Raw genomic sequence first — 8,911 nt, forward strand, 5'->3', positions numbered from 1 at the left:
ACATGAGAGCCTGTGTGTGTTCCTAATTCTACTTACTTATATTTCTCCCTTTCAATTTGTTTTATGGGCCTGGCAGCAGGATGCCATCTGGTTGGTGAACTCATCTTGTAATTTCTCTAAGTGCCTCCTTGATAAAGTGATGAGAATAATTCATCATTCCTGTGGTCTCAAGGGGAGTCTAGGAGAGCTCAGCATGGGGAGGGGTCATCTTGGTGTGGCACACACACACACTCAACTCAGTTGTGACCAAGTTAGTGACCCTCATAGGATAAGGACATTAGCCAACAGCTAGCACAAGCTCAGTTTCCAACCTGGGTGTTTGTCCACTGTAGACAGAGGTAGACTCCACTTCTGGAAAAAGAGTCACCTAACTTGATTGTGTCTTATTACCTCATTTGTAAAATGGGTGTAGTTTCCATCTTAATGTTGAATGAACTCAGCAGACCAGGACTGAGTGAAGCACAGATCCTGGCATCCAGGCAGGCAAGGCTGGCAAACTAAATCTTACATCCAATATGCTGAAGTAGATGCAGAGGATTATCCAGCCATGGACAGCCCATCAGTGCCATCACAGAAAGCTGTCCTGCCCACCCAAGATCACTGAAAGCCACTATAATCTACAGATGGCTAGACCTCAGCTCCAGTTTGTGCCTGAGGGACAGGAAGGCACATCCGGAGCTGAGCTGGAACTCTGTGTGACCCTGAGGCAGAGGAGTAGTCTATTTGATCCTAGGACACCGAGAGAAGAGAATCCCAAGGGAAGTCCCACCAGCTGTCCCTATGGCTGTAAGCGAGCCAGCTGTCCCATTCAGGCTCAGGCTCTTGGGAGCTTCTTAGCTCAAACAGTTCCAAGGCCCCAGGTTACCTCAGAGGCTGTGGTGAGCAGACGTGGTAAAGGACCACGCTCCCATTTATCTCAGTCCTGTGGGAGACAGAGACGTCCCTTTCTCTCTGTGTGGTGCACTGTCCTCAACCCTTCCCTCATCCACAGCTAGATAATCTCTGTCTTGTGTGGACACCCTATCACAAAACTGGAGTGCCCTGCACTGGGATAGATGGCCTGTCCTGTACCTGTACACTGCCTTTGAGCTTCTCAACTTTCTCCAACTGAACCCATCCTCACAATGTGCTCCTCCATTTTCTTTGTCATGTCAAAGGGAGTGATTCTCCATCCTGCCACTTGGGTCCGAAACTGAGGAAGCTTCTGGAGTTCTTACACAATTTGCTCCCAAACATCTTTCCATTCTCTTTCTTCCTGAGACCACATTCCAATAGGAAACTTCTCTGTGTTGCAATGCAGTGGCCTCTCCTATCTAATTCCCTTTCCAGTCAGCCACAATGAAACACACATCTACATGCCTTCCCTGAAGCTCATTAAATGTTGACGCAATGTGAGGGGATTTGGGGAATGGGTCAGATAGAGTCACTGGGATGTACCTCAGTTGGTAGAATACTTGTCAAGTACATGAAGCTCTATGGTCATTAGTTCACCCACACTGCATTACAGTGTTCATGGTAGCACACGCCCATGTTACTCAGTAGGAAAAGAAAAAAACCATGAAGACTCAGAGTTGAAGTTCATCCTTGGCAATACACTGAGTATGAGGCTTACCTGGGATCCATAAGAGCCTTTCTCAGAAGGAAGGTACATGGGGGCAGTGGAGGAGCAGGACAAGGAGGAGAAGGTAAAATGTCTGGAAGCTCAAATGGATTCAGATAACAAGCTATTGGGTCCTAGAGAAGGCCCATGTGGTAAAAGTGCTTGCCTCTGAGCCTGAAGATGTGAGCTCCATCCTTGGAACCCATGGAAGGAGACAACAGACTTCTGAAAGCTGTCCTTTGATTGACTTCTCCAGAGGAACCATAGAAGGCCTCATGAAGAGATTCAAGATAATGCAAGAGATAGGTGGAGGCAAGAGCTGCAAAGAGATTTCCTGGAAGTGTACAACGAGGGAGTGTCTGGCTGATTAAAACCAGCTCTGCAGTTGCATGGCCACCAAGAGTCCTGACAAGGTCTACACAAGAGCAAGTTGACATCTCTAGAGAACAGAAACCAGTTATGTCCCAGACACAGGATCAAAGGCAAAGATAAGTGCAGCAGGGGAGATCCGCAGCATGAATGGAGTATGGGACCACTCAGCCCAATCCATAAGCCAAACCAAAGGATTCCCCCACACACCAAAGAAGGAATACAGAGGGCTTGGCTCTGAAGAAACAGCCCATGTACCAACTAAGATAAGCAAATGAGCACATTTCCATACTGGTCTGCATTCCTGCCCCACCACACTAAGAACCCCCACACCAGTGAAAGTACAACCTGAGAACTGTATCTCTACCAATTTCCAGGTTGTTCAGGATCTTACAAAGGTAAAACTAAGTGAGGGGCATGTCCACTCTTGCTGTATGTTTTCTTACAGTTTTATGTGTGATCTGTAATTATCTCAAAATAAAAGGTGGCATACATCAGGACCTCCCAAACCTATGACATCACTTGACACTGCAACCTGCAGACCTGTTTCCAAGACAGTGGCCACCATATTCCCAGAATCCATTTGACTCACCTCCCACATTTACCTGCGTTACATTATTTTCCGTATAAATAAGGGAAACACCCCTCCTTCTCTCTCCCTCTTTTACCCCCTTCTCTTTCTGTCGCCACCTTGTCTCTCCCTCCCAATAAATCATGAACAGCATTTGACAAACAGTGACTGGGTCAGTATGAAAGCAGCTGGGTGAGACAGAGACAGTACTGGAAGATGGGCTGGACCATACATATTTGAGGAAGATAAAAAGTGAGATTTTGTGCCACTGCAGCCTGTCCAAATGAGGCAACACTGGACTTTTATCAATGTAAAATTCACAATCACAAAGTTTTCAAGAGGTTGATCATACTTTTGTGTGCAAGAAGGGGCATATAAGAGAGAAAGAGATTGAAGTTTTCATGAGAACTCCAGAGGCCTTTTGGGGAAGAATGGGTTAATGGTTAATCTTCTGCATGGGGTTAATCACATAAAACAAATCAAGGCTGAGATAGGTCTCAGCAGTTAAGAGCACTAGCTGCCTTTCCAGAGCATGCGTTTTTGATTACCAGCACCATATGGTTGTTCATAACTGTTTATGACTCCAGTTCCAGAAGATCCAATGCCACTGTCCTGACCTTCATAGGCACCAGACACAGGTGTGATACACAAACATACATGCAGGCAAAATTCCATATATATAAATATAAAATCTCAAAAAATCCCACCAAACAATAGATATAATAGAAATAGTTACTAGACCTGTGACTGACATGTCTGTTCACTTTGCAGGTTGTATTCAAGGAATGGGCTAAGGAGATGTCTCAGTTTGCAAAGTTCCTGCTCCACAACTCTTACATCCCTAGTACACAAATAAAAGCTAGGTAGGGCACAACATGCATATCTTACATCCAACAGGTGTAGACAGGAAAATTTTTGAGGCCTACTGGCTAGCCAGCATAGCGGAACCAATGATCTTCAGGCTCAGTGAGAGACTATTCCTCAAAATATAAGGTGAACTGAGGTTGAGGAAGACACCTGATGTCAACCTCTGACCTCCATGTGCAAAGGCACACATGTGTATATGCACCTGCTTACATACATGCATAAATACACACACACACACACACACACACACACACACACACACACTGTCTTAGCTATTTTTCTATTGCTCTGATAAAACACTACAAGCCAGGCAGCATATCGGAGGAAGAATTTCTTTTGGGCTTACAGTTTTAAAGAAATAAGAATGCATAGACTTTATAATTGGGATCATGGAAGCAGGGGCCGGGGCAGGGCAGGAATGGTGCTGGAACATCAGCTGAGAGCTCAGATCTTGACCCACAAATAGGAAGCGGAGACTTGTAGTGGCTGCATCTTTGGAGACCTTAAAGTCTCCCCCCAGTGCTATAATTCCTCCAGTAAGGCCACACTTTCTAACCTTCCCCAAACAGTCACCAACTAAAGATCAAGTATTTAAATGCACAAGACTAGTAGGGGGGCATCTCATTTGAGCCATCATACAAATATATACAAAGTGAAGAAAGAGAACAATAAGGAATCTTATGCTAGGGTAATGGACTGAGCAGATCTCACAGTCTGATGCGAAATCTTCCCTGGCCAACTGAAGACTCACTATGGACTGGGCAAAGTCTGCTCTTGCATCCAGGGCAGAATTTGCATCAGGATTCTCAGCCCATGGTTTCAATTTCAGTAGGCAGCATGAATGCATCCAAGCAACAGACAGACACAGAGGAAGATAAATGTTAATAGCATTTCTCTAAGGAAAGCTGGTCTCCAGGTTTGCCCCTTCACTGATGCTAAAAGGCTAGTGCATATCATGATACAAACCTACTGAGCATTTTGAAATAGCAGAACTGTCAGGAAAGATGCTTGGCAGAATGCTAGCTTTGGGTTGACGTGAAATGCTTTACACAACCTCTGCAAATTTTCCCTAACACTTTCTTGAAAATAGTGCTTTGATTGGAAAGTGATACAACTTCTGTAGGGAAAGATGTAAGCCGCCATGAAATGCTTTATATGGAAAGGAGCAGGTGAGACCCCAGTAGATCATCAAATGCCAAATGATACTCTACAAGATATGGTTATTGGTTATTATTAAAATAGTCTATTGCTTATCACACAGTAGCTAAATGGCCTTTCAGTTGCCCTACAATTACCCAGAAATGGGTGATCTGCTTTCTTCTTTGAGAGCTAGGTACCAAGGGAATTTGAGTAGCACATGTCACAACACAGGAAGAGAGGAGGGCGAGGGAAGGGGGGCTTTCTGCCAAGGTGGGTTCTCACTAGCCTCTTTCAGAACCCTCAGACAGAGTGGAATGCTGTGTGAAGTCCCCAGGGGGGGCAACAAGCTGAGAATTAGGATTGATCTCTGCATCTTGCTTATTTCCTGCACATAAAACTATCTCTGTAGATATTTTCTTTTTTCTCTTTTTTTTAAATTAGGTATTTTCTTCATTTACATTTCAAATGCTATACCTAAAGTCCCCTATATCCTCTCCCCGCCCTTCTCCCCAACCCACCCACTCCTGCTGCCTGGCCCTGGCATTCCCCTGTATTGGGGCATATGATCTTCACAAGACCAGGGCCTCTCCTCCCATTGATGGCCAACTAGGCCATCCTCTGCTACATATGCAACTAGAGACATACTTCTGGAGGGCACTGGTTAGATATTTTCTAAAGTGTTCCACTGCCTATTGATGGAAATATTTGTTTGAGCTGAGGCTGAATGGGAACCTTGCTTCTACCCACACTCCCTAAGCCAGTAAGGAATCTTAAGAGTCACAGGGGTGGATAAGGCCACCTATGAGGGTAAGAAGTGATATTTGTGATTTCTGGAGACACAGATGGGGTCCAGAAGGAGATGGAAGGGTATACAAAATGAAGATAGGCCAGAGAGCATGAGAGAGGAGAAAAAGGAAGGACAAAATCTCTCAGGAAATATAAGAGGCATAGCATAGTGATCTGATCTCAGATAGGAAACAGATTCAGAAAGGGAGGAACATGCCTACAGCCCTATGCTCTGATCATGCCCCGAGCTTATGATTCTTGAACTTCTGAATCTACCTGGCTACTACTAAGCTTAAGAATATGAAGGGCGTTTTGCTGAGGCTGGGAGAAATGAGGGTAAGGGGCATTTAGTGTCTCTTTTCTTCCCCTTCCGGGCTCCAAGAGGCTGCACCATAGAAAGCTTGATCAAAAGAGAGATGTACAGGCTAGTCTATGTCAACTTGACATAATATCTGAAATATCCGAAAGGAGGGAATTTCAGTTGAGAAAAATGCCTCCATAAGACCCAGCTGTAAGGCATTTTCTTTTTTCTTTTTTTTTTTCAGTTTTTTTTTCCATTCATTTTTTATTAGATATTTTCTTTATTTATATTTCAAATGTTATCTCCTTTCCTAGTTTCCCCTCTGAAAATACCCTATCCCCTCCCCGCCTCCCTCTGCTCTCAACCTACCCACTCCCATTCCTGGTCCTGACATTCCCCTATACTGGGGAATAGAACCTTCATAGGACCTAGGGCCTCTCCTCCCATTGATGATCGACTAGGCCGTCCTCTGCTACATATACAGCTAGAGCCACAAGTTTCACCATGTGTTTTCTTTGATTGATGGTTTAGTTCCAAGAGGCTCTAGGGGTACTGATTACTTCATATTGATGTTCCTCCTATGGGGGCTTCAAACCCCTTCAGCTTCTTGGGTACTTTCTCTAATTCCTTCATTGGTGACCTTGTGCTCTGTCCAAAGGATGACTGTGAGCATCCACTTCTGTATTTGCCAGGCACTGACAGAGCCCATCAGGAGACAGCTATATCAGGCTGCTGTCAGCAAGGTATTGTTGGCATCTGCCATAGTGTCTGGGTTTGGTGGTTGTTTATGGGATGGATCCCCAAATGTGGCAGTCCCTGGATGGTCATTCCTGGAGTCTCTGGTCCTAACTTTGTCTCTGTAACTCCTTCCATGGGTATTTAGTTCCCCCTTTTAAGAAGGATTCTGAGCTTCTGGACTAATATCCACTTATCAGTGAGTGTATATCATGTGTGTTCTTTTGTTATTGGGTTACCTCACTAAGAATGATATCCTCTAGATCCATCCATTTGTCTAAGGATTTCATAAATTCTTTGTTTTTAATAGGTGAGTAGTACTCCATAGTGTAAATGTACCACATTTTCTGTATCCATTCCTCTGTTAAGGGACATCTGGTTTCTTTCCAGCTACTGGCTATTATAAATAAGGCTGCTATGAAAATAGTGGAGCATGTGTCCTTATTATATGTTGGAGCATCTTCAGGGTATATGCCCAGGAATGGTATTGCTGGATCTTCCAGTAGAACTGTGTCCAATTTTCTGAGGAACCACCAAACACAATTCCAGAGTTGTTGTGCCAGCTTGAAGTCCCACCAGCAATGGAGGAGTCTTCCTTTTCACATATTCACAAGCATCTGCTGTCATGATCTTAGCCATTCTCACTGGTGTGAGGTGGAATCTCAGGGTTGTTTTGATTTGCATTTCCCTGATGATTAAGGATGTTGAACATTTTTTAGGTGCTTCTCAGCCGTTCAGTATTCCTCAGTTGAGAATTCTTTGTTTAGTCTGTACCCCATTTTTAATAGGGTTGTCTGGAGTCCAACTTCTTCAGTTCTTTATAAATATTGGATATTATCCCCCTAACAGATTTATGATTGGTAAAGATCTTTTCCCAATCAGTTGGTTGCCTTTTGGTCTTATTAACAGTGTCCTTTGCCTTACAGAAGCTTTGCAATATTATGAGGTCCCATTTGTCAATTCTTAATCTTACAGCACAAGCCATTGGTGTTCTGTTCAGGAATCTTCCCCCTGTGCCCATATCTTTGAGGCTNTTCCCCACTTTCTCCACTATAAGTTTCAGTGTCTCTGGTTATATGTGAAGTTCTTTGATCCACTTAGCTTGAGCCTTATACAAGCAGATAAGAATGGATCAATTCACATTCTTCTACATGCTAACTGTCAGTTGAGCCAACACCATTTGTTGAAGATGCTGTCTTCTTTCCACTGGATAATTTTAATCTCCTTTGTTAAATGACCATAGGTGTGTGGGTTGATTTCTGGGTCTTGAATACTGTTCCATTGATCTACCTGTCTGTCAGTGTACCAGTACAATGCAGGGTTGTTGTTGTTGTTGTTGTTGTTTTTTATCACAATTGCTCTGTAGTACAGCTTGAGGTCGGGTATGGTGATTCCACAAGAGGTTGTTTTGTTGTTGAGAAGAGTTTTTGCTACCCTAGAATTTTTGTTATTCCAGATGAATTTGCAAATTGCCCTTTCTAACTCTGAAGAATTGAGTTGGAATTTTGATGGGGATTGCATTGAATCTGTAGAATGCTTTTGGCAAGATAGCCATTTTGACTATATTAATCCTGCCAATCCATGAGCATGGGAGATCTTTCCATCTTCTGAGATCTTCTGAGATCTCTTTCTTCAAAGACTTGATGTTCTTATCATACAGATCTTTCACTCCCGTAGTTAGAGTCACACCAAGGTATTTTATATTATTTGTGACTATTGTGAAGGGTGTTGTTTCCCTAATTTCTTTCTCATCCTGTTTATGCTTTGTATAGATAAAGACCACTGATTTGAGTAAATTTTATATCCAGCTATGTCACTGAAGTTGTTTATCAGGATTAGGAGTTCTCTGATGGAATTTTTGGGGTCACATATATACTGTCATATCATCTGGAAATAGTGATGTTTTGACTTCTTCCTTTCCAATGTGTATCCCCTTGACGTCTTTTTATTGTGTAATTGCTCTGGCTAGGATTTCAAGTACTATATTAAATAGGTAGGGAGAGAGTGGACAACCTTGTCTAGTCCCTGATTTTAGTAGGAGTGCTTCTAGTTTCTCACCATTTAGTTTGATGTTGGCTACTGGTTTGCTATATATTGCTTTTATTATGTTTAGGTGTGGGCCTTGAATTCCTGATCTTTCCAACACTTTTATCGTGAAGGGGTATTGGACTTTGTTTAATTCTTTCTCAGCATCTAACAAGATGATCATGTGGTTTTTGTCTTTGAGTTTGTTTATATACTGAATTATATTGATGAATATTGAACTGTCTTTGCATCCCTGGGATGAAGCCTACTTGATCATGATGGATGAATGTTTTGATGTGTTCTTGGATCCAGTTCGTGAGAATTTTATTGAGTAATTTTGCATCGATATTCATAAGGGAAATTGGTCTGAAGTTCTCTTTCTTTGTTGGGTCTTTGTGTGGTATATCAGAGTAATTGTGGCTTCATAGAATGAATTGGGTAGAGTACCTTCTGTTTCCATTTGGTGGAATACTTTGAGGAGTATTCAAATTAGGTCTTCTTTGAAGGTCTGATAGAA

This window comes from Mus pahari, chromosome 4, assembly GCF_900095145.1.
Source record: "Mus pahari chromosome 4, PAHARI_EIJ_v1.1, whole genome shotgun sequence".
Lineage (NCBI taxonomy): Eukaryota > Metazoa > Chordata > Mammalia > Rodentia > Muridae > Mus > Mus pahari.